General features: G+C 56.3%; 1 protein-coding gene and 1 pseudogene across 5 annotated transcripts in view; both read left to right on the plus strand.

Annotated features, from left to right (window-relative positions):
• The window catches only part of CEP192 (centrosomal protein 192), a 1,978,693-nt gene that overhangs the window by 1,450,383 nt on the left and 503,947 nt on the right, over nt 1-24,363 (plus strand). The window lies entirely within an intron of this gene.
• Nucleotides 23,658-24,363, plus strand: part of LOC146831516 (18S ribosomal RNA) — a 1,811-nt pseudogene continuing 1,105 nt past the window's right edge.

The following is a 24,363-nucleotide window of genomic DNA, read 5'->3' on the forward strand; positions in this document are numbered from 1 at the left end:
CCCAATACACATCAGCCTGTCTGGGGAGGGGGTTATACCTCCCTGTGACAGGAAACCTATTGTCCAGGCCTCCCCTGCCGGAGTTTCCCCCAGCAGCAGGAGGCCAGACCCGTGTCTGAGGCAGTGGCATCCATTTTGTGATGCCAGGGCTTTGAAAGGATTTAACCGGGTTTAGCCAGTGTGAACATGTCTCTCCCTCTAGAAGGGTGGAATGCTACCCCCGCCGCCAGACCTTGCGAGGGCGTAGTATTCCAAGGCGTTTTACACCAAACACTACATGTTTTGATGCAGCCATGCCAAAGTTGGCATTTACCGCGAGGTTATAATGCACTTAAGAGTATATGGTATGGCTGTATCACAGAACAGGAATAAGGAAATATTTCTGAATGCTGCAGAGGGGCTCAGCTCATGCTTGGGCACCCTCTCACATAAAACCAAGCACTCTGCCTTCAGGATTATCAAGGCCTGACATAGGAGTGGCTTATATGTTTATATGTGTCTGTATAAGGGAGTGATATAGGTAGCCTATACCACAGTAAGGGGTGCAAGCACACCCTTACCCAGGTTGGAGAAGCAGACCTGTGGTGTCATTTTGAAGTGCTTCCCAGGGGTGGCATAATACATCTTGCAGCCCCTGGTAGGCCTCTGAGTTACCTAGGCCCTAGGTACATAGTATACCATATACTAGGGGCTTATAAGGCACTCCAGAATCCAATTAGATATGTACCTAATGTTCATGGAAACCATTTTAGAGAGGAAGCAGCTAGGCTGTGGTCCTGATTATCAGGGCCACAGCCAGACTAAAGTCGAAAAACAGTGAAACACCAGCAAAAAGTGGGGGTACCCATGTGAAGCAGATCCTACTCTCCTACATCCGGATCAACGGCTTCTTTGGCCGTTCGGTTCTCCGTGACTTTCTGGTTTAATCTCACTTCGCAAGCCCACCACCGAGGTTGGTATTTGCTTGGGTATGTATTCTAAGGTAAGGAATCTATCACTAACGTGTCTCTTTCAGATGCACAACTTACTTGTGTAACGATATATATGTAAGAGACATTAGTTAGTGATAGATTCCTCACCGCCACCCATCCTCCCTGTTCTGCGAACTGTTCTGTAGGGTTCCGGTCATCCCTTTCAGGGCCCTAGTTCTATTGCACCTGTAGTCGGTCTCTGGCATGGCTCTGCGTTCCTGGCGTGGAAAAGTAGTGTACAGAACTGACATCAGCGCGCGTGGTCGCGTTGAAGTAGCTCCGACGACGTAAGCTTGGCGGCTACAACGCCAGCGACGTACTCTAAGCCGCACGACGACACCTACCGACACGCAGGGGTACTGCTGATGAAAAACTTTCCGGATCCAGTGTAGGAGAGTAGGGTCTGCTTTCTATGTTCACCCCCACTTTTTGCTTTTGCTTTACAGGTTTTCGACTTAGATGTGGCTGTGGGCCTGCTAATCAGACCCACAGCCCTGCTGTTCTCTCTCTAAATTGATACTATGTACTTTAGGTGCATAACCCATTTGGATAGGATCACCTTATTGGCCCCTGTACAGTGTACCTTAGGTACCCAGGGCATAGGTGTACCCTAGGCCTACCAGGGGCTGCAGCATGTATTATGCCACCCCTGGACTGGCCTTCCATTATGACACAACTGGCTGATCACTCAGCTGGGGCAAGGTCGTGTAATCACCCCTTGCTTAGGTGTAGTATTCCTATACCTAACTTACATATAGACACATGTGTACCTATCAGCCACTCCTATGGCAGGCCTTAACAATCCTGGAGGCAGAGTGCTTGGTAACATGTGAGATGGTGCTCTAGCATGAGCTGAGCCTGTCTGCAGCTTTCGGAACCATGTCCTTATAGCTGTTCTATGATATAGCCTACCATATACTCTTAAAGTGCCTTATAATCTTAAACGGTTATGGTAACTATGGTTTGGCTTTATCAAAACATGTCGTGTAAGGTGTCTAACCCTTTGGAATAATACCCCCATCCCATTTCTGGGGATGAGGATATTATCCCTCCCTTCTAGAGGGAGAAGACATGTTGTAACCTACTTACCCGGTTAAAGTTAACCAGAGCCCCAGCATCACAAAATGGATGCTGCTGCCACAGACACGAGTCTGACCTCCTGCTGCTGGGAGTGATCCCAGCAAGGGAGGCTTGGAGAATAGGTTTCCTGCCTTGGGAGGTGCGAGCACCACCCCAGACAGGCCTTAGTGTATTGGGGCAGGGAGGGATGAAAAGAATGAGACATGCCTGGGGCACACAAGGTGTCCCGTGCATAGTCCAGTTCAAACCGGTGCTGGGGCACTCAAGCCCCAGTCCTGGCGCGAAACTGGACAAAGGGAAGGGGGTGTAACCACCCCCTCCCAGGTCCCACCCATAAGGCGTGACCTAGCAGGTAACCCAGCCCCCCAGATTTGGATAAGAGTGGTAGCTGGGCCCCAGGAGATTAGATTATCCTGAACCTGCAACTTGAACAGAAACTCTGGACCTTCGACATTCGACGAAAGAAGAAGACTGAAGAATCTCCCTTGTGGCCAAGGAGTGGCTACCCTGTGCAAACAGGCACCATCAAGAGACTACCCTTTGCTTTGCTGAAGTTCTACGAGGGACCGACTGCAGAGCCCGACCAGAGCCTTGACTTCCAGACTTCTCCGACCCTGATCCACATCCACAGCCGAGCTGAGATCCGTGGAGGCGACGCGAGACGTGGGACTGGCTACCTGGGAAAAGTGGCTAGTATCTTCCAGCGCAGCTTCTGAGGCACCCTCGAAGTTGTGCACCGGGGATTGAGAAGCACCATCTGCACCGAAGATCAGCCCCCCACACTCCACGAGTCCTGCGTGGGGCCCTTCTGCATTTTCCTGCTTGCCGCGTCTGTCCGGTTGCTTGCCCGTTGGCTAGTGGCCTCTGTGACGACGCATCCTGAAATCTTCACTGCTGGTTTGGCTCCTACAGACTGGCTCCCGCTTCCTTGCAAAGGAGAAGCACCCCAGACCTTCCTGGTCTGCACCAGAAGCAAGTCCTCCGTTCTTCGTGGGTTCCGCTTGCCAAGGCTTGGTGAGTCCTAGTTCAACTTCGACGCCGCCGACAGCAAGAGCCTTCGTGGGACAGCTCGCCTCCTGGTCCTGGTCGTCGTCGACGTCTCCTGGTACCCGTGGCTGCAGCGACAAGCTTCACCTTTCATCTGCAATCTTCACGACATCGCCTGGTTCCTTCCTGGTTCCACGTGGTCACTGGCTAGTGACCTTGACTCTGTCCCTTCTGCTTGCAGGTATCCTCTCTTCTTGATCCCAGCCTTGGGATCCACCGGACACTCTTCACTGACTGCCTGTCAGCAACTTAACTTCAGGCATCCATAGAAGTCCACGACGAAACCCGACGCAAGTTCACACCTATGCACCCGCAGCCCGTGGGCTAGGTAACTTGGGTACTTCGGTGCTCACAAGGGTAGTGAGTATCCTAGGGTCTAGTTTCCGAGTCTCGACTCTCTAGCTGCTTCAGAAGTGTCCTTAAACTGTTAATTTCTAACTGCTAGTAATTCTATCGACTTTTACGCATTACGCGTGAGTGTTTCCACTCTGCACCTGAATCCTGTGGGCCTCCCACTTCCAAACTGTTGCTAGTGTAGTGTAGCCCCAGCGATTCCCTAGGCCTAGGCCTATCCTATTTCAGTGACAGTGGTCCTTATACCACTTCTTTAGTATATGGTTTGCGTGGCCCCTAGGGCCTAACTGTATTACTTACCTGTGTGACTTAATGTATGCTTAACTAAGACTGTGTTGTACTTACCTCTAATCTCATAAAGAGTGCTGAGGGTTTGACTAGAATAAATACACTTTATTTTATATATATATATATCTGTTGTGGTGTCCTTTCATTTGGTATTCAAGGGATTATATATGGTATCACAGCTGGCTTCACATGCCATTCAGAGTTTAGCCTAAGACTGCTCTTGTCCATGCTACCACTAGGATAGCTGGTCTATAAGGTTGACTTTACAACCAATCACCATAAGGGTTGTTTGGACTGATATAAGGTGTACACTAGAACTAGTGACATCATACATCAGGCCAACTTCTCACATCCAGTCTGACGCCTGTGGATATTCTAAGGTAAGGAATCTATCACTAACTAATGTCTCTTACAGATAAATCGTTACACAAGTTAGTAACTTGTGCATCAGCTGACTAATAATAGCTTTTAGCTCCCCCACCTCAGCCTTAACCCCTTCTGTGCGCACGGCGGCTGGGAGCCATCATGCGCAACAGTGCTTGTGTGTGCAGGACGTCTCCCGGCTGTCCTGGAGCAGTAAATCCCTCTGGTGCAGGCACCTGAGGGATTTATTTTTCTCCCCTAAAGCCTTGGGAGCTGGGGAAGAGTTTCCCCAGCTCCTTAGCCCCCCCACCCCTGTATCTGTGAAATGACGATCAGCCCCCTGAGCACGTAGAAAGACGGGAGAGGTATCATTGGAAAGGGGAGAATCTCCCCTTTCTAATGGTTCCCCCAGTGGATACCCAGGAGGGCGATCCCCAAGCAGGGGTCCACCCACTAAACACCAGGGAGAGGGTAGCGGCCCCTTGGGCAAGGGCCTTTGCCCCCCCCCCCAAAAAAAAAATTGGGCAAATTCAGTTTTTCTGCCCCTCCTTGGGGGCAGATGGGGGCAGTAGCACCCAAGCAGAAAGCCCACTAGATGCCAGGGATTTTTTTGGGGGCAATTGTTTTTAGGGTGGGAACTGCCCAAAACTGGCATGCTAATGCTCCCACCCCCTGCCACAATTGCAGCCTTTCCACACCCCCCGGGGATCTGCCCCTCCCGCGGGGGAAGAGAGCCCACTATATCCAACCTCCTGGACCTCTCGGCCGCCTTTGACACTGTTTGCCACCACATCCTACGCCTCTACATCCCAGGAATCCGAGACAAAGCCCTAGACTGGATCACCTCCTTCCTCACCGACAGAACCCAGAGAGTCCGCCTCCCTCCATTCAGATCTGAAGCCACCAAGATCACCTGCGGCGTACCCCGAGGCTCATCACTCAGCCCGACCCTCTTCAACGTCTACATGACACCGCTCGCCAACATCGTCCGATCACACCTCAACATCATCTCATCCGCCGATGACACCCAGCTGATCCTCTCCCTCACCAAAAACCCCGCCACCGCCAAAACCAACTTCCACGAAGGAATGAAGGCCGTCGCCGGATGAAGAGCAGTCGCCTGAAACTGAACTCGAACAAGACGGAGGTCCTCATCCTCGGCTCCACCCCCTCCGCCTGGAACGACTCCTGGTGGCCGGCTTCACTGGGAACAGCGCTAAAACCCACCAACCCCGCACGCAACCTGGGGTTCATCCTGAACTCATCTCTATCAATGACCCAGCAAGTCAACGCCGTCTCCTCCTCCTGCTTCAATACCCTCCGTATGCTAAGCAAGATCTACAGATGGATCCCCACCGGAACCAGAAGGACGGTCACCCAGGCCCTCGTCACCAGCAGGCTGGACTATGGCAACGCCCTCTACGCGGGAACCATGGCCAAACACCAGAAGAGACTCCAACGCATTCAGAACGCCTCCGCACCCCTCATCCTCAACATCCCCCACCACAGCCACATCACCGTCGACCTGAGGGACCTACACTGGCTCCCCGTCTACAAGAGGATCACCTTCAAGGTCCTCACCCATGCTCACAAGGCACTCCACAACGCCGGACCAGAGTACCTCAACAAGGGCCTCACCTTCTACACCCCCAACCGCCAGTTCCGCTCCGCTGACCTCGCCACTGTGCCATGCATCCACCGAACGACCACCGGTGGCAGATCCTTCTCCCACCTCGCCGCCAGGACATGGAACACCCTCCCCATCCACCTGTGACAGACTCAGGACCTGCTGACCTTCAGGAGACTTCTCAAGACCTGGTTGCTCGACCAGTAGCAGCCCCCCCCCCCCCCCCCCCAGCGCCTTGAGACCCTCACGGGTGAGTAGCGCGCTCTACAAATGTTACGATTGATTGACTATATGCCAGGGATTTTTTTGCGGGCAATTTTAATTAGGGTGCGTGCTGCCCAAAACGGGCATGCCAATGACCCCACCCCCACTACAATTATAGCCTTCCTTCCACCCCGGGAGGGCAAAAATCACTCTAGAAACCAGGGATTTTTGAGGGGGCAAATTTAATTAGGGTGGAGGCTGCCCAAAACGGGCCTGCCAATACCCCCACCCCACCACAATTGCAGCCTTTTTGTGTCTCCCCCCCCCCCCTTTCCCGGAGACAGATGGGAGCTGTAGCCCACAATCTGCCCCCCCTCCCCCCCCGGGGACAGAAAGCCCACTACAAACCAGGTATTTTTTTGGGCATTTACAATTAGGGGTGGGGGCTGCCCAAAACGAGCATGGCAATGCGCCCCCGCAAAAATTACACACTTTGTCTCCCCTGGTGGGCAGATGGGGGCAGTAGCCTGTCGCGCGCATTAGGCCTACCCACACAAGTCAGGTACCATTTTTCTCGGAAGACTTTGGGGAATGCGGGGTGGGTGGAATTTTGTGGATCCACGCAGATTCCAGAACTTTCCACTAAAGAAATGTGAGAAAAATGTGTTTTTTTGACAAATGTTGAGGTTTGCAAGGGATTCTAGGTAACAAAACCCGGTGAGAGCCAGTCAAGACACCCCACCCTGGATTCCTCTGGGTGTCTAGTTTTTAAAAATGTATAGGTTTGCTAGGTTTCCCTAGGTGCTGGCAGAGTTAGGGTTCAAAAAGTACACCTAGGCTCTTTGCAAAAAAAAAGGGTCAGTTTTCACTGTAAAAATAAAGTGTATCCAAGTTGCATTTTGAGCCATTTCCTGTCGTGGGCACTAGGCCTACCCACACAAGTGAGGTACCATTTTTATCGGGAGACTTGGGGTAACACAGAATTGTAGAGCAACAGTTATTACCTCCTGACTTTCGATGCATTTCTGCCTTACAAATGAAATGTCATTTTGAAAAATGACCTATAATTCTCATGCTAGTATGGGTACTCACAATTTCGAAAATGTGCAAATATCTACTGTTTCTGAACTCTATATTTTGTTCCAATTTTAGAAATACATAGGTGTCTTTAATACCGATTTTTCCATGTATATATTTTCCCAAAATTATTGCTATATACCCGGTACATAATAAAAAAACATTCTAAGACACTAGTCCGTTATTGGCTCTGGGTTCATCGGGTTCTTGGTGAACCTACAGGTCCTATATATCCCCACACCCAGAAAGGTCCAGCGGATGTAACGGTATATTGCTGTCAAACAGCTGTCATAATTAGAAGTTGTTACAGGTGAAAACGTTGACACACATGGCTGTTTTTTTCAACTAATTTTCAATTGTTCATATATTCAACTGCTAGTTTCTATAAAAAAACCTTGAAGGATCTACACAAATGACCCCTTTTGAATTTTGTCTACTTTTCTAAAATGTATAGCTTTCCAGGATCCAGTATTGCTTTCATACCCATTTCTACCATTAACTGGAGGGAGATTGAAAGCACAAAAAATAAAAGTGGCTATGTTCCAGAAAAATGCCAAAACTGTGTAAAATATTTTAGTTTTCTGACAAGTCTGTTTGTCCCTGAAAGCTGGGAAAATTGTGATTTCAGCACCACAACCCCTTTGTTGATACCATTTGCTGGGAATAAAAACAGACGCTTTCACCTGTAGCCCTTTTTCGCATTTAAAAAGAAAAATTTAACTATATCTTGGCTAATTTCTAGGTCCCCTCCAGGAGAATCCACAAACACTGGGTTCCTTTAGAATCCCCATGATGTTGGAAGAAAAGGACCCAATTTGGCAAAAAAGTTACAGGGGCCTAAGCGCGAACTACCACCAATAGCCAAAAAAAGGCCTAGCATGGGGGTGGGAGAAGGCCTAGAAGCAAAGGGGTTAAACCATAACGATATCACAGTACAGTGGAGCCTCGGTTGGCATGGTATAGCCGGCCTCTCTCGGGGGCCGGTGCGTAGAGCCGCTCGCTTGGGGACCGGAGTGCGGACGGAAGGGGTCGCCTCCATCGCCTTTAGTGCACCGCATGTTCGTGGGGCACCCGGTGCTAAATCATTCATAGACGACCTGAATCTGAAAGAGACACGTTAGTGATAGATTCCTTACCTTAGAATATCCCCAGGCATCAGACTGCATCCAGAAAGTTTTTTGTAGCAGTACCCCTGCGCGTCAGTAGGTGGCGTTGTGCGGCTCTGTTCCGTCGCTGGTGTCGTAAGCGCCGAGATGACGTCACGGTGATTACTTAGGCGCCACCCATGCGTGCTGACGTCATTTCTTTTTCCGCGCCAGCAAGTGCGGATCCGGATTGAGCACGTACCTTAGTCACTTTTTGACTGCTCTTTTGAGACTTTTGTCTCCCCTTTTTTCTCCTGGTGCACGTAGGGATGCCTGGCTTTAAGTCGTGTGGGGCCTGCTGTCGCAGTATGTCGGTGGCGGACCCCGATGTTTGCCTCTACTGCCTGGAGACCGACCAGGACTCCCGGTCCTGCTGGGACTGTCGGGTCACGTCCCCGAAGGCCTTGAGGGAACGGCGCCGGAAACTGCTGGAGGTTTGGCACTCGTACCAACGCCGCTCCAGGTCCAGGGACCGTTCCCGGGGCCGCAGTCGTCGCTCCTCGGGCTCCAAGTCTTTGCCCTCGTATTCCGGTAAGCAACGAGATAAAAAGAAGTCAAAGAAGCGTGATCGCTTTCCGACGTCTCCCCGTTGGTCCTTGGATGCTGACGAGGGGAACAGGAGTTCTGCCTCTGCGGCTCCTTTGGAGCCTGGGAGTCCCGCGGCCTACCTGCCTTACCCGGGTCCGTCGGCGACCCCCGAACAGGTGCAAGAATTTCTTGCCACCATGGACTGCCTTTTTAGGCCTCAGGGTCCAGCCGGCACGCCTTCGGGCCTTGCGGTCCTGTGTCCAGATCCTGTTGGGCAGTCTGTGCTGCCGGCGGATCCAGCTTCGGCGCCACAGGATTCTACGCCGTTGGCTCCGGCCCTGGCGCCACGAGGTCCGGCGCTGCCGGCGCCGCCCTCGGCTCCGCCTCTGGTGCCTCAGTGGGTGCTGTTCGTTCCGCCCTTGCCCCAGTTCCAGGACTATTTAGTTTCTGCCTGGGATCCGCATTGGGAGACGGCGCCAGCCCGACCCCCGGCCGGCGCCGTTCGCAGCACCATTTTCAATGCAGTTTGTCGCTTCTCCGGCTTTACCGCCGCGGCCGGTTCCTCCTGCAACGGAGGTGGAGGATGACTGGAAGGGGTCTGAGGACCCTCTTGCCCGTCAGTGTGACTCAAGCAGGACTGGGTGGACGATCTGGAGGACGACGGCGACCTCAATGTCTCTTCTGACCCGGGGTTTGCCTCTCCCCCGCCTACAATGTAGGAGGGCGCTTCCTACACGACGATGCTCCTTCAGGCTGCTGAGGTCCTTCACCTCGATCTTCCTACGGTGGCCCTCAAAACTAACCTCCTTACTGAGGTGCTCATGACGGCGCCTACTTCGTCGGAGCCACTGCTTTCCGTCAACGACACCCTCATCGACGTCCTGTTGGGCACTTGGTCGCGGCCGGCCACGGGGGCCCCTGTGGATAAGAATGTCGCTACCCGGCCACTGGTGACCCCGCGTTTCTGACCACTCATCCCACGCCTGAGAGTCTGGTCATCCAAGCCTCGATGTCGCAGAGTGCCTTTCCCACGGTTCCGCCTGATAAGGACTCCAAGAAGCTGGAACAGTTCGGTAAGCAGTTGTTCTCTTCGGCCAGCTTGGGACTGCTGTCAGTGAACACCGCCTGCTTGTTGGGCCGCTATTCACACACGGTGTGGGATGCGGTTGCTCAGGTGTTACCTCCAGTGTCCTGAGGAGGTCCATGCTGTGCTTTCCCAGGCGGTTGCTGAGGGTAAGGATGTGACTAAGTTCGCCATTCGGTGTGGTTTGGACACCTCTGACTCATTGGGCAGGGCGATTTCTATGACTGTGGCACTGCGTTGCCTGGTTGTGATCTACTGGGTTCTTGCCCGACGTCCAGAGCTCATTCATGGACATGCCCTTTGATGGCACTCACCTGATAAGGCCAACAGTGCACTGGAGCGTTTTAAGGACTCGCGGGCCACGGTCATGTCCTTGGGTCTTTCCACGAAGAGCCCAGCCACTCCTGGTTTTCGTTCCTTTCGTGGCCAAGGCAGGGGCGCCCAGGCACGTTCCTTCAGCAAGACTGTGCAGAACCAGCCTCAGCGGGGCCTCGGACGCAGCTTCTGCAGGGGCGGCTCTGGAAATCAGCGTGGGGGGCAGTCCACCTCCGCCGCTTCTGCCTCCAAACCTTCCTAATCCGAGCTTTGTGGAGCACTCCACGCCAGTGGGTGGCAGGATTCGCCATCACCTCCCCCACTGGCACGCTATCACATCGGACAAGTGGGTGTTGCAGATCATCCACAAGGGTTACTCCCTTCCTTTTCAGTCCACCCCTCCAGCCATGCCACCTCGGTACCACTGCATGTCAGGGGAACACTTGGCGACTCTCCACCAGTAAGTTGCGGCCCTCTTAGCCAAGGGGGCCATCGAGTGCGTTCCTGGGCCAGAAGTAGGGAGTGGTTGTTATTCCCACTACTTTCTGTTCCCCAAGAAGGACAAAGGGGGTCTGCGTCCCATCTTGGACCTCCGGAATTTCATCCGCTTCCTTCGGAAGGAGAAGTTCAAAATGCTGACTCTGGCTCAGGTCTTGGCTGCCATCGACCCTGGAGACTGGATGGTAGCGTTGGACTTGCAGGACGCATATTTTCACATCCCTGTCCTGCCGTCCCACCGGTGTTACCTGTGGTTCACGGTAGGCCAGGAGCATTTTCAGTTTGCCGTGCTCCCCTTCGGCCTTACCAGCGCCCCTCGGGTGTTCACGAACGTGATGGCGGTGATTGCAGCTCATCTGCGCGGGTCAGGGGTGTCAGTCTTCCCTTACCTCGACGACTGGTTGTTAAAAGCGGGCTCACCCCTGGCAGTCGTCGACCACCTTCAGACTACGGCCGACCTCCTGCATTTGCTGGGGTTCTCCATCAACGTGCCGAAGATGCACCTGAGTCCCTCTCAGAAGCTCCCCTTCATCGGAGCGGTTCTGGATTCAACGCTGTTTCGGGTTTTTCCTCCCACGCAGCGAGTACGGGATATTCAGGCTATGATTCCGATCTTTCAGCCTCTGTCCCGGGTTTCAGTCAGGATGACCCTCCGGCTTCTGGGCCTGATGGCCTCCTGCTGGTGACACATGCCAGGTGACATATGCGGGCTCTGCAGTGGGACCAGAAGCATCAGTGGTCACTCCACTCCGCACGGCCCTCGATTCTGCTGCTGCTGCCTTCTTGGCCTCTCTTGCTGCCGCCTCTCCTTAAGGCCCCTGCTCTCCAGGCTTGCCCTCGCTCTCCCGCTCCGTCTTCCCGCTCTTTCCACCCCCCCTTCCGCTCCCCGCCGCTGCTCTCCTGCGGCGTCGCCCCCTTCTCTTGGCACCCGCTCCCCATTCGCCGCCCTGCTTCCAGCTGCTCCTCCCTCCCACTTTGCCATATATGGCGGGGACCGCGCGTAGGTGCAGCGGCCACGTGCAGCGGGCGTGCCGATTGCGTGCCAAAGGCAAGCCCGTCTACGCCCGTCCACGCCTGGACCGCGCCCAGCGCCAGAACCCCTGGACCCCGCCGGAGCCAGCCAACCCGACAGATACGACGCCGCCACCCTCCACGCACTCAACACCGGCCGACAGCCAGCCTGCTACCAAGCCAACCCGAAACGCACCCACGGAGCATTCACCTGCCACGCCTGCAACTTCACCTGCACCCGATCCTGCACCGCACCCACCAAGCCAGGCTCCAGCAACGACCACCTCAAGTGCATCTTGCTCAACACCCGCTCCATCCACAGGCATGCCGTCGAACTCTGGAACCTTCTTGACACAACATCACCAGACGTCGCCTTCCTCACAGAAACATGGATGAACGCCTCCTCAGCTCCCGACATCGCCATAGCCATCCCGGATGGCTACAAGATCGCCCGGAAGGACCGCGTCAACCAAGCCGGAGGAGGCATCGCCATCGTCCACAAACACCATCCGAATCACGACCAACTCCGACGACACCCTCACCGCCGCCGAACACCTTCACTTCCAGATACACACCGACCCCAAGACCACCCTCAGAGGCACCCTCGTCTACAGACCCCCGGGACCACGCACACAATTCAGCGAAGCCATCGCAGACTTCGTCAGCCCGCACGCCCTTACCTCCTCAGACTACATCCTCCTAGGAGACCTCAACTTCCACCTGGAGAACAACAATGACGGCAACACCGCCACCCTGCTGGACAACCTCGCCAACCTCGGACTCAAGCAACTGGTGAACGCCCCCACCCACATCGCCGGCCACACGCTTGACCCCATCTTCTCCTCCAGCAAGCACATCTCCTTCAGCCACTCCACCGGACTGCACTGGACAGACCACAGCTGCGTCCACTTCAACTTCAGGAGAACCACGACCCACAACCACCCTCAACAGGTTCCACGCAGAAGCTGGAGCAAGATCACTGCCGACCATTTCACCACCTCCCTCAGCCAGAACCCCCCCCACCAACACGACAGACCCCGACGAAGCAGCCCGCAACCTCACACAGTGGCTCACCAACTGCGCCGATGACCTCTCACCACTGAAGAACCCTCCCAGCAGACACGGCAGCAAGAAAGCCTCCTGGTTCACCAACGACCTCAAAAACTCCAAGAAAACCTGCCGTACCCTCGAGAAAGCCTGGCGCCACGACCAGACTACAGAAAACATGACAGCCCTCAAGAACGCCACCCGCAAACACCACCAACTGATCCGCACCACCAAAAGGACCACATTTAAAGAACGAATGGACAACAACTCCCACAAAAGCAAGGAACTCTTCAGCATAGTCAAAGAGCTCTCCAGCCCCAGCGCCTGCAACAACGACATCACACCCTCGCAGGACCTCTGCGACTCACTCGCCTCGTTCTTTCACCGCAAGATTGCCGACATACACAACAGTTTCGGCGCACAGACCGCGCACCCTACCACCGATCCGGCGCCCCCCACCACCACCCTCCGCACCTGGACGACGGTCAGCACCAAAGATACCACCCACACGATGAACACCATCCACTCCGGCTCCCCAACCGACCCCTGCCCACACCACATCTTCAACAAAGCCGACTCCATCATCGCACCCCAACTCCGGAACATCATCAACAGCTCCTTCGCATCCGCCACCTTCCCAGAGAGCTGGAAACACGCCGAGCTCAGCGCCCTCCAGAAGACACCCACCGCGGACCCCACGGACCTCAAGAACTTCCTCCCCATCTCGCTCCTCCCCTTTCCAGCCAAAGTCATCGAGAAGATCGTCAACAAACAACTCTCCGCCTTCCTCGAGACCAACGGATCCCTCGACCTCTCGCAGTCCGGCTTCCGAGCAAACCACAGCACCGAGACCGCCCTCATCGCAGCCACCGATGACATCCGGTCCCTGCTCGACAACGGGGAAACAGCTGCCCTCACCCTCCTGGACCTCTCGGCAGCCTTCGACACCGTATGCCACCGCACCCTGATACAGCGCCTCAGCAACATCGGAATCCAACGAAAGGCCTTGGAATGGATCATCTCGTTCCTCGCCGGCAGAACCCAGGGAGTCCGCCTTCCCCCGTTCCGGTCCGTGGCCACCGCAGTCATCCCGCAAGGATCCTCGCTCAGCCCCACCCTCTTCAACGTCTACATGAGCCCCCTCGCAGCCATCGCACGCCAACACAACCTCAACATCATCTCCTACGCCGACGACACCCAGCTGATCCTCTCCCTCACCAACGACCCCGCCACAGCCAGAGCCAACCTCCAGAAAGGAATGAAAGACGTCGCGGAATGGATGAAGCTCAGCCGGCTGAAACTGAACTCAGATAAGACGGAAGTCCTCATCCTGGGAACATCCTGTGAGAAGTTGGCCTGATATATGATGTCACTAATTCTAGTGTACACCTTGTATCAGTCCAAACAACCCTTATGGTGATTGGTTGTAAAGTCAACCTTATAGACCAGCTATCCTAGTGGTAGCATGGACAAGAGCAGTCTTAGGCTAAACTCTGAATGGCATGTGAAGCCAGCTGTTATACCATATGTAACCCCTTGAATACCAAATGAAAGGACACCACAACAGATATATATATAATATAAAGTGTATTTATTCTAGTCAAACCCTCAGCACTCTTTGAGATTCGAGGTAAGTACAACACAGTCTTATTCAAGCATACATTAAGTCACACAGGTAAGTAATACAGTTAGGCCCTAGGGGCCACGCAAACCATATACTGAGTAAGTGGTATAAGGACCACTGTCACGGAAATAGGATAGGCCTAGGCCTAGGGAATCGCTGGGGCTACACTATACTACCCAAAGTTAGGAAGTGGGAGGCCCACGGGATTCAGGTGCAGAGTGGAAACACTCACGCGTAATGCGTATAATCGATAGAAATAGTACAGTTTTGAATTAATAGGATTTAGGACACTTCTGGAGTAGCTAGGAAGTCGAGACTTGAGAACTAGACACAAGGATAGTCAATACCCTGATGAGCACCGGAGTACCCAAGTTACCTAGCCCACGGGCTGCGGGTGCATAGGTGTGAACTTGCGTCGGGTTTCGTCGTCGACTCCTATGGATGCCTGAAGGAAAGATGCTGACAGGCAGTCAGTGAAGAGTGTCCGGTGGATCCCAAGGCCGGGTTCAAGAAGGAAGGATACCTGCAAGCAGAAGGGACAGAGTCTGGGTCACTAGCCAGTGACCACGTGGAACCAGGAAGGAACCAGGCGATGTCGGGAGATTGCAGGTGAACAGGGGAAGCTTGTCGCAGCAGCCACAGGTACCAGGAGGCGTCGAGGACGACCAGGACCAGGAGGCGAGCTGTCCCACGAAGGCTCGTGCTGTCGGCGGCGTTGAAATCGAACTAGGACTCACCAAGCCTTGGCAAGCGGAACCCACGAAGAATGGAGGACTTGCTTCTGGTGCAGACCAGGAAGGTCTGGGGTGCTTCTCTTTTGCAGAGGAGCAGGAGCCAGTCTGGAGGAGCCAAACCAGCAGTGGAAAATCGTAGGTGTGTCGTCGCAAAGGTTACTAGCTAACGGACAAGCAACCGGACAGACGCGGCAAGCAGGGAAATGCAGAAGGGCCCCACGCAGGACTCGTGGAGTGTGGGGGGCTGATCTTCGGTGCAGATGGTGCTTGGGGTTGGGGCTTCTCAATCCCCGGTGCACAACCTCGTGGGTGCCTCAGAAGCTGCGCTGGAAGATACTCGCCACTTTTCCCAGGTAGCCGGTCCCACGTCTCTCATCGCCTCCACGGATCTCAGCTCGGCTGTGGATGTGGATCAGGGTCGGAGAAGTCTGGAAGTCAAGGCTCTGGTCAGGCTCTGCAGTCGGTCCCTCGTAGAACTTCAGCAAAACAAAGGGTAAGTCTCTTGATGGAGCCTGTTCGCACAGGGTGGCCACTCCTTGGCCACAAGGGAGATTCTTCAGTCTTCTTCTTTCGTCGAATGTCGAAGGTCCAGAGTTTATGTTCAAGTTGCCGGTTCAGGATAATCTAATTTCCTGGGGCCCAGCTACCACACTTATACTAATCTGGGGGGCTGGGTTGCCTGCTAGGTCACGCCTTGTGTGTGGGACCTGGGAGGGGGGTGGTTACACCCCCTTCCCTTTGTCCAGTTTCGCGCCAGGACTGGGGCTGGAGTGCCCCAGCACCGGTTTGAACTGGACTATGCATGGGACACCTTGTGTGCCCCAGGCAGTGTCTCGTTTCATTCATCCCTCCCTGCCCCAATACACTAAGGCCTGTCTGGGGTGGTGCTAGCACCTCCCAAGGCAGGAAACCTATTGTCCAAGCCTCCCGTCCTCGGATCACTCCCAGCAGCAGGAGGTCAGACTTGTGTCGTGGCAGCAGCATCCATTTTGTGATGCTGGGGCTCTGGTTAACTTTAACCGGGTAAGTAGGTTTCAACATGTCTTCTCCCTCTAGAAGGGAGGGATAATATCCTCATCACCAGAAATGGGATGGGGGTATTATTCCAAAGTGTTAGACACCTTACACGACATGTTTCTATAAAGCCAAACCATAGTTACCATAACCGTTTAAGATAAGGCACTTTAAGAGTATATGGTAGGCTATATCATAGAACAGCTATAAGGACATGGTTCCGAAAGCTGCAGACAGGCTCAGCTCATGCTAGAGCACCATCTCACATGTTACCAAGCACTCTGCCTCCAGGATTGTTAAGGCCTGCCATAGGAGTGGCTGATAGGTACCCATGTGTCTATATATAAGGTAGGTATAGGAATACTACACCTAAGCAAGGGGTGATTACACAACCTTGCCCCAGCTGAGTGATCAGCCAGTTGTGTCATAATGGAAGGCCAGGCCAGGCCAGGGGTGGCATAATACATGCTGCAGCCCCTGGTAGGCCTAGGGTACACCTATGCCCTGGGTACCTAAGGTACACTGTACAGGGGCCAATAAGGTGATCCTATCCAATTGGGTCATGCACATATAGTACATAGTATTAATTTAGAGAGAGAACAGCAGGGCTGTGGGTCTCATTAGCAGGCCCACAGCCACATCTAAGTCGAAAACCATTAAAGCAAAAGCAAAAAGTGGGGGTGAACATAGAAGGCAGACCCTACTCTCCTACACATCCCCCTCCGCCTGGGACGACTCCTGGTGGCTCCCTGCCCTGGGCTCTGCTCCAAAGCCAACGGACCATGCTCGCAACCTGGGCTTCGTCCTGGACTCCTCCCTCACGATGACCAAGCAAGTCAACGCCGTCTCGTCATCCTGCTTCAACACCCTGGCATGCTCCGAAAGATCTTCCGGTGGATCCCCACTGACACCAGGAAGACGGTCACCCAGGCCCTCGTCACCAGCCGACTGGACTACGGAAACACCCTCTACGCTGGAACCACAGCCAAACTACAGAAAAGACTCCAGCGCATACAGAACGCCTCTGCACGACTTATCCTGGACACCCCCCGCTTCAGCCACATCTCTCCCCAGCTGAGAGACCTGCACTGGCTCCCCATCAGCAAGAGGATCACGTTCAGACTCCTCACCCACGCACACAAGGCTCTCCACGACATGGGACCCACATACCTCAACAACCGCCTCACATTCTACACACCCTCCCGCCACCTCCCCTCCGCCAGCCTCGCCCTCGCCACCGTCCCAGCCATCCACAAGACCACCGCCGGAGGAAGATCCTTCTCCTACCTGGCGGCCAAGACATGGAACTCCCTCCCCACCCACCTACGACTGACCCAGAACCATCTCTCCTTCAGGAAACAGCTCAAGACCTTGCTCTTCGAGCAGTAGCGGATCCCCCTCCCCCCAGCGCCTTGAGACCCTACGGGTGAGTAGCTCGCTTTACAGATTGATTGATTGATTGATTGATTGAACATCAGGGCAACCTGTCCGATCATGTCCAGATCTCGGAGGGCACTGCACGACAATTGCGGTAGTGGCTCACGAATCGCGATTGGGTTAATGGCAGATCCCTCTCCCTTCCCCAACCGGAGCACACAGCGGTGATAGATGCGTCCCTCCTGGAATGGGGAGGCCACTTGGGAGAGGCGAAGATCAGAGGCCTCTGGTCTGTGGCGGAGTTCCGGCTCCATATCAACCTTTTGGAGCTGCGAGCGATCCGACTTGCACTGAAAGCATTCCTTCCCTCTGTCTGGGGAAGTGTGGTGCAGGTGTTCACGGACAACACCACCGCCATGTGGTATTGCAACAAACAGGGCGGGATGGGGTCCTGGACCCTATGTCAGGAGGCTCTGCACCTCTGGACATGGCTGGAACTTCAAGGCGTTACCTTGGTGGTTCAACACCTGGCAGGTTCTCTAAATGCCATGGCGGACGAACTCAGCCGCCGGTGCTTGATGGATCACGAATGGCGTCTGAACTCTGACATGGTGCAAGGTCTCTTTCTGCAGTGGGGAGAGCCTTGGATAGATCTATTCGCCACCGAAGATAACGCTCAGTGTCATCAGTTCTGCGATTTGGAATTTCCAAGGCGGCACTCGCTCGGCGACGCTTTTCGTCGCGAGTGGAGCTGGGGTCTATTGTACGCCTTCCCGCCTTTACCACTTGTGCCCAGAGTGCTGAAGAAGATTCAACACCGGGCCCAAGTTATCCTTGTGGCTCCGGATTGGGCACGAAGATACTGGTATCCCGAGCTACTCAGCATGGCGATCGATCCCCCGATCCGTCTACCTCTTCGGGAGGATCTTCTGTCGCAGCAGCAGGGGACGGTCCTCCATTCAAACCTGTCCAGCCTCCACCTCCATGCATGGAGATTGAGCGGTGACAATTGACAGCTTTCGATCTTCCTCCCGAAGTCTGTGATGTTATTCTGACAGCCAGGCGTCCCTATACTAAAACGGTATACGCCTGCCGGTAGGACAAGTTTGTGGTATGGTGCACAGCGAGGGCTGTGGATCCCCTTTCTGCCCCTCTTTAAGAAGTTTGTCTGTTTTTCTTTATTTAGCCCAGCAGGGCTCTGTTTTGGGCACTATCAAAGGTTGTCTTTAAGCCTTCTCTCTTTAAGTCCCCGGTTGTTAACCGTTTCCTGAAGGGCATTACACACACATTTCCTCCCGTGCCGTTCATCATGCCGCAATTGGAGTTGAATCTCTTTTTGACCTATCTAATGTTCGCTCCTTTCGAGCCCCTTCATACCCGTCCTCTGCGTCGTCTTACTCTTAGTACATTAGTCAGTGATAGATTCCTTACGGCCCCACCCATCCTCCCCGTTCTGCGAACTGATCTCTAGAGTTAAGGTCATCCCCCTTTTTATGGCCATAGTTTCATGGCACCAGTGGTCAGTTTCTTGCATGGCTCTGCGTTCCTGGCGTGGAAAGTCGTGTACAGAACTGACGTCAGCGCGCATTTTTGGCGCCCAAGTAGTCTCTGTGACATCATCTCAGTGCTTACGACGCCAGCGACGGACAGAGCCGCACGACACCACCTACTGACACGCAGGGGTACTGCTACAAAAAACTTTCCGAATCCAGTCTGACGCCTGGGGATATTCTAAGGTAAGGAATCTATCACTAACTAATGTCTCTTACAGATATATCGTTACACAAGTAGTAACTCATGCTTCTGGGTCAATGTTTTGTAAGTAGCAGAGCAGCTACCTCGCTGCGATAAATTGAAAGTCATCCTCTAAGCCAAGCTTTTGTGTCTCTGCATGGGCTCCCGCGGACGGCCTTCCCCACCACACCCAGGGCTGGGTCCCTCTGCCGCTAGGCCGGTGGGAGAGACGCAGAAGGGGTAACTCAGGCCCGTGGGAGGCCACCTTCACCACGTGCTCTCCGGCACGGAGGCCTCCCCCTCCTGTCTCTGCCCCACCGGGGTGCGGGGACGGGGGCCACCATCCCTTGCTGGTCAGCAGGGTGACCAGATGGCCTGGGCCGGCCCGGCCTTCCCTTCCCACTGCTCTGGCGCAAGTCGAGTAGGGAGGAAGTAGCCCTGGGGAAGGAGCCTCCCGAGCAGCTGCCTCTGGCCACCCTGCTGTTGTCAGACTGCAAGGGCAACTGGGTAGGGCACCCTCCCAGGCCATGTGTGCTCTGGGTCGTTCCAGGCCATCTGGTCGCCTGGCTGGGCGACCAGATGGCCCTGTGGGACAGATGACCAGATGGCCGGCCGGGCTACCTCCAACTTTTGCCCTTCCCCCAGGGTTCTGTAAGCCCCCACTACACAGGCGTTTAATATTCGAGGAAAATTGGCTCCCAAGGGCAGTCCGGCGGGGAGAGGACGTTGCCTGGGCTTAACCCTCCATGGTTCCTGGCTCCGGGAAGGATGGATGGGGCACCCGCCTGAGTCAGTCCTGTTGTGCCCAGGGGGTGGGGGTGACAGTTAGTTGGCAGGGCGGCTGCAGAGCGGGGAGCACTGCCGAGCTCCCCACTTGTCCCCGGGGCAAGGGGCGTCAGGATGCCAGCCCTGCGTGAAAGGGGTGCCAAGCTGGATGCCCTGGAGAGCTCTGAGAAGCTCTGAGCAGAGGACGGCTGGGCCCAGTCTGGGATGGCAGCGACTTGTGGATATCCCACGCTGCCCAGGAGGTGTGGTCGGCAAGTAGGCTGTGCGCAGGGCTTCACCTTCTCCTGTGGGCGAGCGGTACCTGGCAGAGGGGAAGCGTCAGGCTGGTGAATTAACCCTCTTCTCCGGCTGGGAGAGAGGCCCTTGGGTCAAATCTACGGCGGGGCCTGATCTCCAGCACGGGCAGGAGGAAATTGTGCTCCACGGGAATGGGGGCCCCGCGGCAAAATCCAGACCGGACTCTGGTCGATGGTGCCTTTGTGGCGAGATTGGTCTGCTTGGCTGGAAACACAATAAACGTGGACCGCGGTGAGGGTTTCCGAGCCTTGGAGGAGAGAAGACGGGGCTGGGCAGGGTCAGGAGCCAGCAGGCCCGGGTCAAGCCAGGCCACTGGTGTAGGGGATGCTGCCCCAGTGCGGCCGGGTACTGAGCCTATGCTCCGGCAGGCCCTGGAGTGAGCCCACCTGTCCCGGGCAGGTTCCCCCTGCTTGGCTGGGGTCAGCAGCAGCAACCGGGCCCTAGGCTCCGGCAGGTCCCTGGGATGGGGAGCCTCCCTGGACTGCAATCCAGCCGAGGGCCCGGGCGCTAGGGGCAGGGGGTTTCCACCCGGAGACCCGGGGAGGCTCTCTCAGGCTTGGCCTAGGGTTCGGAAGCCGGGACTGGGACTGAGCTTGGGGCTTGAGCTCCGTCCGATGGGCCCTGGGGTGCAGGAGCCCCGCATCCCGCAAGCAGTCTGAGGATCCGTTTGCTGGGGACAGGGGGTGTTCCACCCTTTCGGTCCCGGCCATCGGGTTGCGCCTTTCCCCTCGGCCAGCTGGTCGCACTCAATGCTTTCCAATGGGACGACCAGATAGCTGGGCCGGTTTGGAAGTCCCGACGAGGGCTCGTCCGCCTCCCCGATCCCAGCCAGGGCTCCAGGATGTCGGGTACCTCCGCTTCCTGGGTTCCCCTCCTTCACTCGGTGCGCGCGGGTTACTCGAAAGAGGGGTAGCTTTCCTCCGGATTACTAGGGGCAGGGTATGCCGGAACACCCCTCCCAGGCTGGCGGTTCTCAGCCAGGGACCAGATGTGCTGGGCCCAGACAACACCTCCCCACTGTCGGGGCTCCCTCCTCCGGCCCGCCGGGTGGCATCGGTCCTGGGCAGTCCTCCCATCCTGGGCATCCGGGCGCCCATGCCTGCGGCACAGCTGGGGTCTCCGAGCCCCCAGGACGTGCAGCCCCCGAGCCCTGCAAGGGGAGGCGGGAGCCCTTCCGCGAAGGCTCAGTTCGGTCCCGGCCATCTGGTCGCGCCTTTGCCCTCGGCCAACTGGTCGTGCGCAATCCTTTTCCAATGGGGCGACCAGATGGCCAGGCTGTCCTGGAAGACCCAATGAGGGCTTGTTTGCTTCCCCGATCCCAGCCATGTCTCCAGGATGTCAGGCCCGGTCCTCAGCTGGCAGCTGGACGGGCCAGGACGCCGCCCCAGTCCGGGGTCCATCCTCGGGCCTGCCGCATGGCAGACTGCCCCAGATGGGGTCCCACGGGCCCGGGGAGGCTCCCCTTGTGCCTGGGAGCCTCGGCTGGGTCCAAGGGGGTTGGGTGCTCCAGCCCTGGGCCCCGGCCTGCCGCTCCGCCATAGGACCGGGATGGGGTTCCATCGTGCGCGGGGAACCTCCCTACTTGGCTTGGTTCAGAGGCTCTAAGGGGCCTGGGTAGGCCGTCTGCCCACCCTGGGTTCCGTCTTTGGTCCTGCTGCATGGCAGGGTGCCCGGGACGAGGTCCCGCATGCGCAGTGAGGCTTCCCCTTCACCGCCGGGCCTGGGAGCCCTGGCTGGGTCCAGGGGCACAGCCGGGCCCCGGGTCGGGTGCTCCAGCCCTGGGTCTTGTCCCCCCGTCTGCCGCTATGTCATAGGCCCAGGACGGGGTTCTATAGTGCGCGGGGAACCTCCCTACTTGGCTTGGTTCAGGGGCTCTAAGGGGCTTGGGTAAGCCGTCTGCCCACCCCTGGCTCCGTCTTTGGTCCTGCCGCGTGGCAGGGTGCCCGGGACGGGGTCCCGCGTGCCCGGGGAGGCTTCTCCTTCACCGCCAGGCCTGGGAGCCCTGGCTGGGTCCAGGGGCACAGCCGGGCCCCGGGTCGGGAGCTTCCGCCTGCTCGGCTGGGTTCAGGAGCTCTGCCTGGGGCCCCTGAGGGCCCTGGGTCGGGAGGCCTCCCCACCCCGGGTTCCGTTCTCGGTCCTGCCGCGTGGCAGGGTGCCCAAGACGGGGTACCGCGGGCCCGGCGGAGGCTTCCTCTGGGCCTGGGCCCTGGGTCGGGTGCTCCAGCCCTGGACCCCGGCCTGCCGCTCCGCCAAGGGCCCAGGACGGGGGTCCATCGGTCCCGTGCGGGTCTCCCCTGCTTGTCAAGGTGTCAGCAGGCCACGGGTTGGAGGGCCTGTCGGCTCACCCTCGCAGCCCCCATGGCTGAGGCCCAGCTGGGGCCCTGTGCCTCTTGCCCCCCATGCCCCGGCTCCCGCTCACTCTTCTGTTAGGGCACTGAGCGACCAGATGGCCTCCCTTTGGATTCCGGCCATCTGGCCGCGCCTACCTCCTCGGCCATCTGGTCGCCCATAAATCTTTCCAATGGGGGGACGAGATGGCTGGGCTTCCCTGGAAGCCCTTCAGAGGGCTCGTTTGCCTACCCGATCCCAGCCAGGGCTTCAAGAGGTCTGGCACATTCGCTCCTTGAGTCTCCTCTGTCACCTTGTGCGCACGGATTATAAGAAAGGGGGGTAATTTTCCTCTAGATTACTAGGGAGAGCGTCAGACCTCTGTGAGGTCTGGCGATTCTGAAACAGTGGAAGGCAGAACCTGGGCCTGCCCGCCGGGCCCCCAGGGGCTCGGGTCCGCACCTGCCTCTCAGCCCCTTGCCGATGGGCCTTTCCTCCGAGCCTGCTCGCCCCGGGAGCAGGCAGGGACGCAAAGCTGTCATCCCCTGCGCAGGGAGGCCTGCCAGGGGAGGCCCCGGCAACACTCCAATTGATTGAGCACTTTCGATCCGTTTAGGGATGGACTGCTTGGCCAGCCTCTGCTGTTGTTTCTAGCAAAGAGCTTCCACCCCGCATGGACTGTCCGACTCGAGGGCCTGCCGCCTGGTGGGAGGCCCTTCACCCTACCCAGCAGAGCGAAGTCCCCAACGGCTCATGTCCCCCTGTGGTCAGACCCGAGCGGAAGGGGACGGGTGGCGCCAGGCCCTCGGATGCTGCTGCCTGGCAGGTCCGTAGGCCCCGTGTGCCACGCCGTCACCCCTCTCCGCCCAGCACATTTCCACAGCAGCTCGGAACGACCGTTCTGAGGGGTGCTGCCTCCGCCAGGCTCCGGCATCCTTGCGTCTTGCTTAGGCTGCGACTCGGCCTGCCTCTCCCTTCTGGGGGAGACGGCTGGACCCGCCGGTGCCAGAGCGACCGCACCTCTCCTTCCCCTTGCAGGCTCCCGAGAGGGAGTGGTGTGCGAAGGTTGCCGGTCGTGGAGATGGGCACGCGGCTCCTGAACCCACCCCGTCAGCAGGTGCGGCTACCTGGTTGATCCTGCCAGTAGCATTTGCTTCTCTCAAAGATTAAGCCATACACATGTAAGTACACATGGCCTGTACAGTGAAACTGCAAATGACTCATTAAATCAGTTATGGTTCCTTTGATCGCCCCATCTGTTACTTGGATAACTGTGGTAACTCTAGAGCTAATACATGCTGACGAGTGCTGACCTCCCGGGATGCTTGCATGTATCAGACCAAGACCAATCCGGGCTTGCCCGGACGCTTTGGTGACTAGATAACCTTGGGTCGATCGCACGTCCCCGTGACAGCAACAATACATTTGGCTGTCTGCCCTATCAATTTTCGATGGTACTTTCTGGGCCTATCATGGTGACCACAGGTAACTGGGAATCAGGGCTCGATTCCGGAGAGGGAGCCTGAGAAACGGCTACCACATCCAAGGAAGGCAGCAGGCGTGCAAATTACCCACTCCCGACTCGGGCAGGTAGTGACGAAAAATAGCAATACAAGACTCTTTCGAGGCCCTGTAATTGGAATGAGTGCACTTTAAATCCTTTAACAAGGATGCATTGGAGGGCAAGTCTGGTGCCAGCAACCGCGGTAGTTCAAGATCCAATAGCATATATTAAAGTTGCTGCAGTTAAAAAGCTTGTAGTTGGATATTGGGATAGAGCTGGCGGTCCTCCACGAGGCAAACTACCGCCTTTCCCAGCCCCTGGCTCGC

Source organism: Triturus cristatus, chromosome 5_1 (genome assembly GCF_964204655.1).
Source record: "Triturus cristatus chromosome 5_1, aTriCri1.1, whole genome shotgun sequence".
NCBI lineage: Eukaryota > Metazoa > Chordata > Amphibia > Caudata > Salamandridae > Triturus > Triturus cristatus.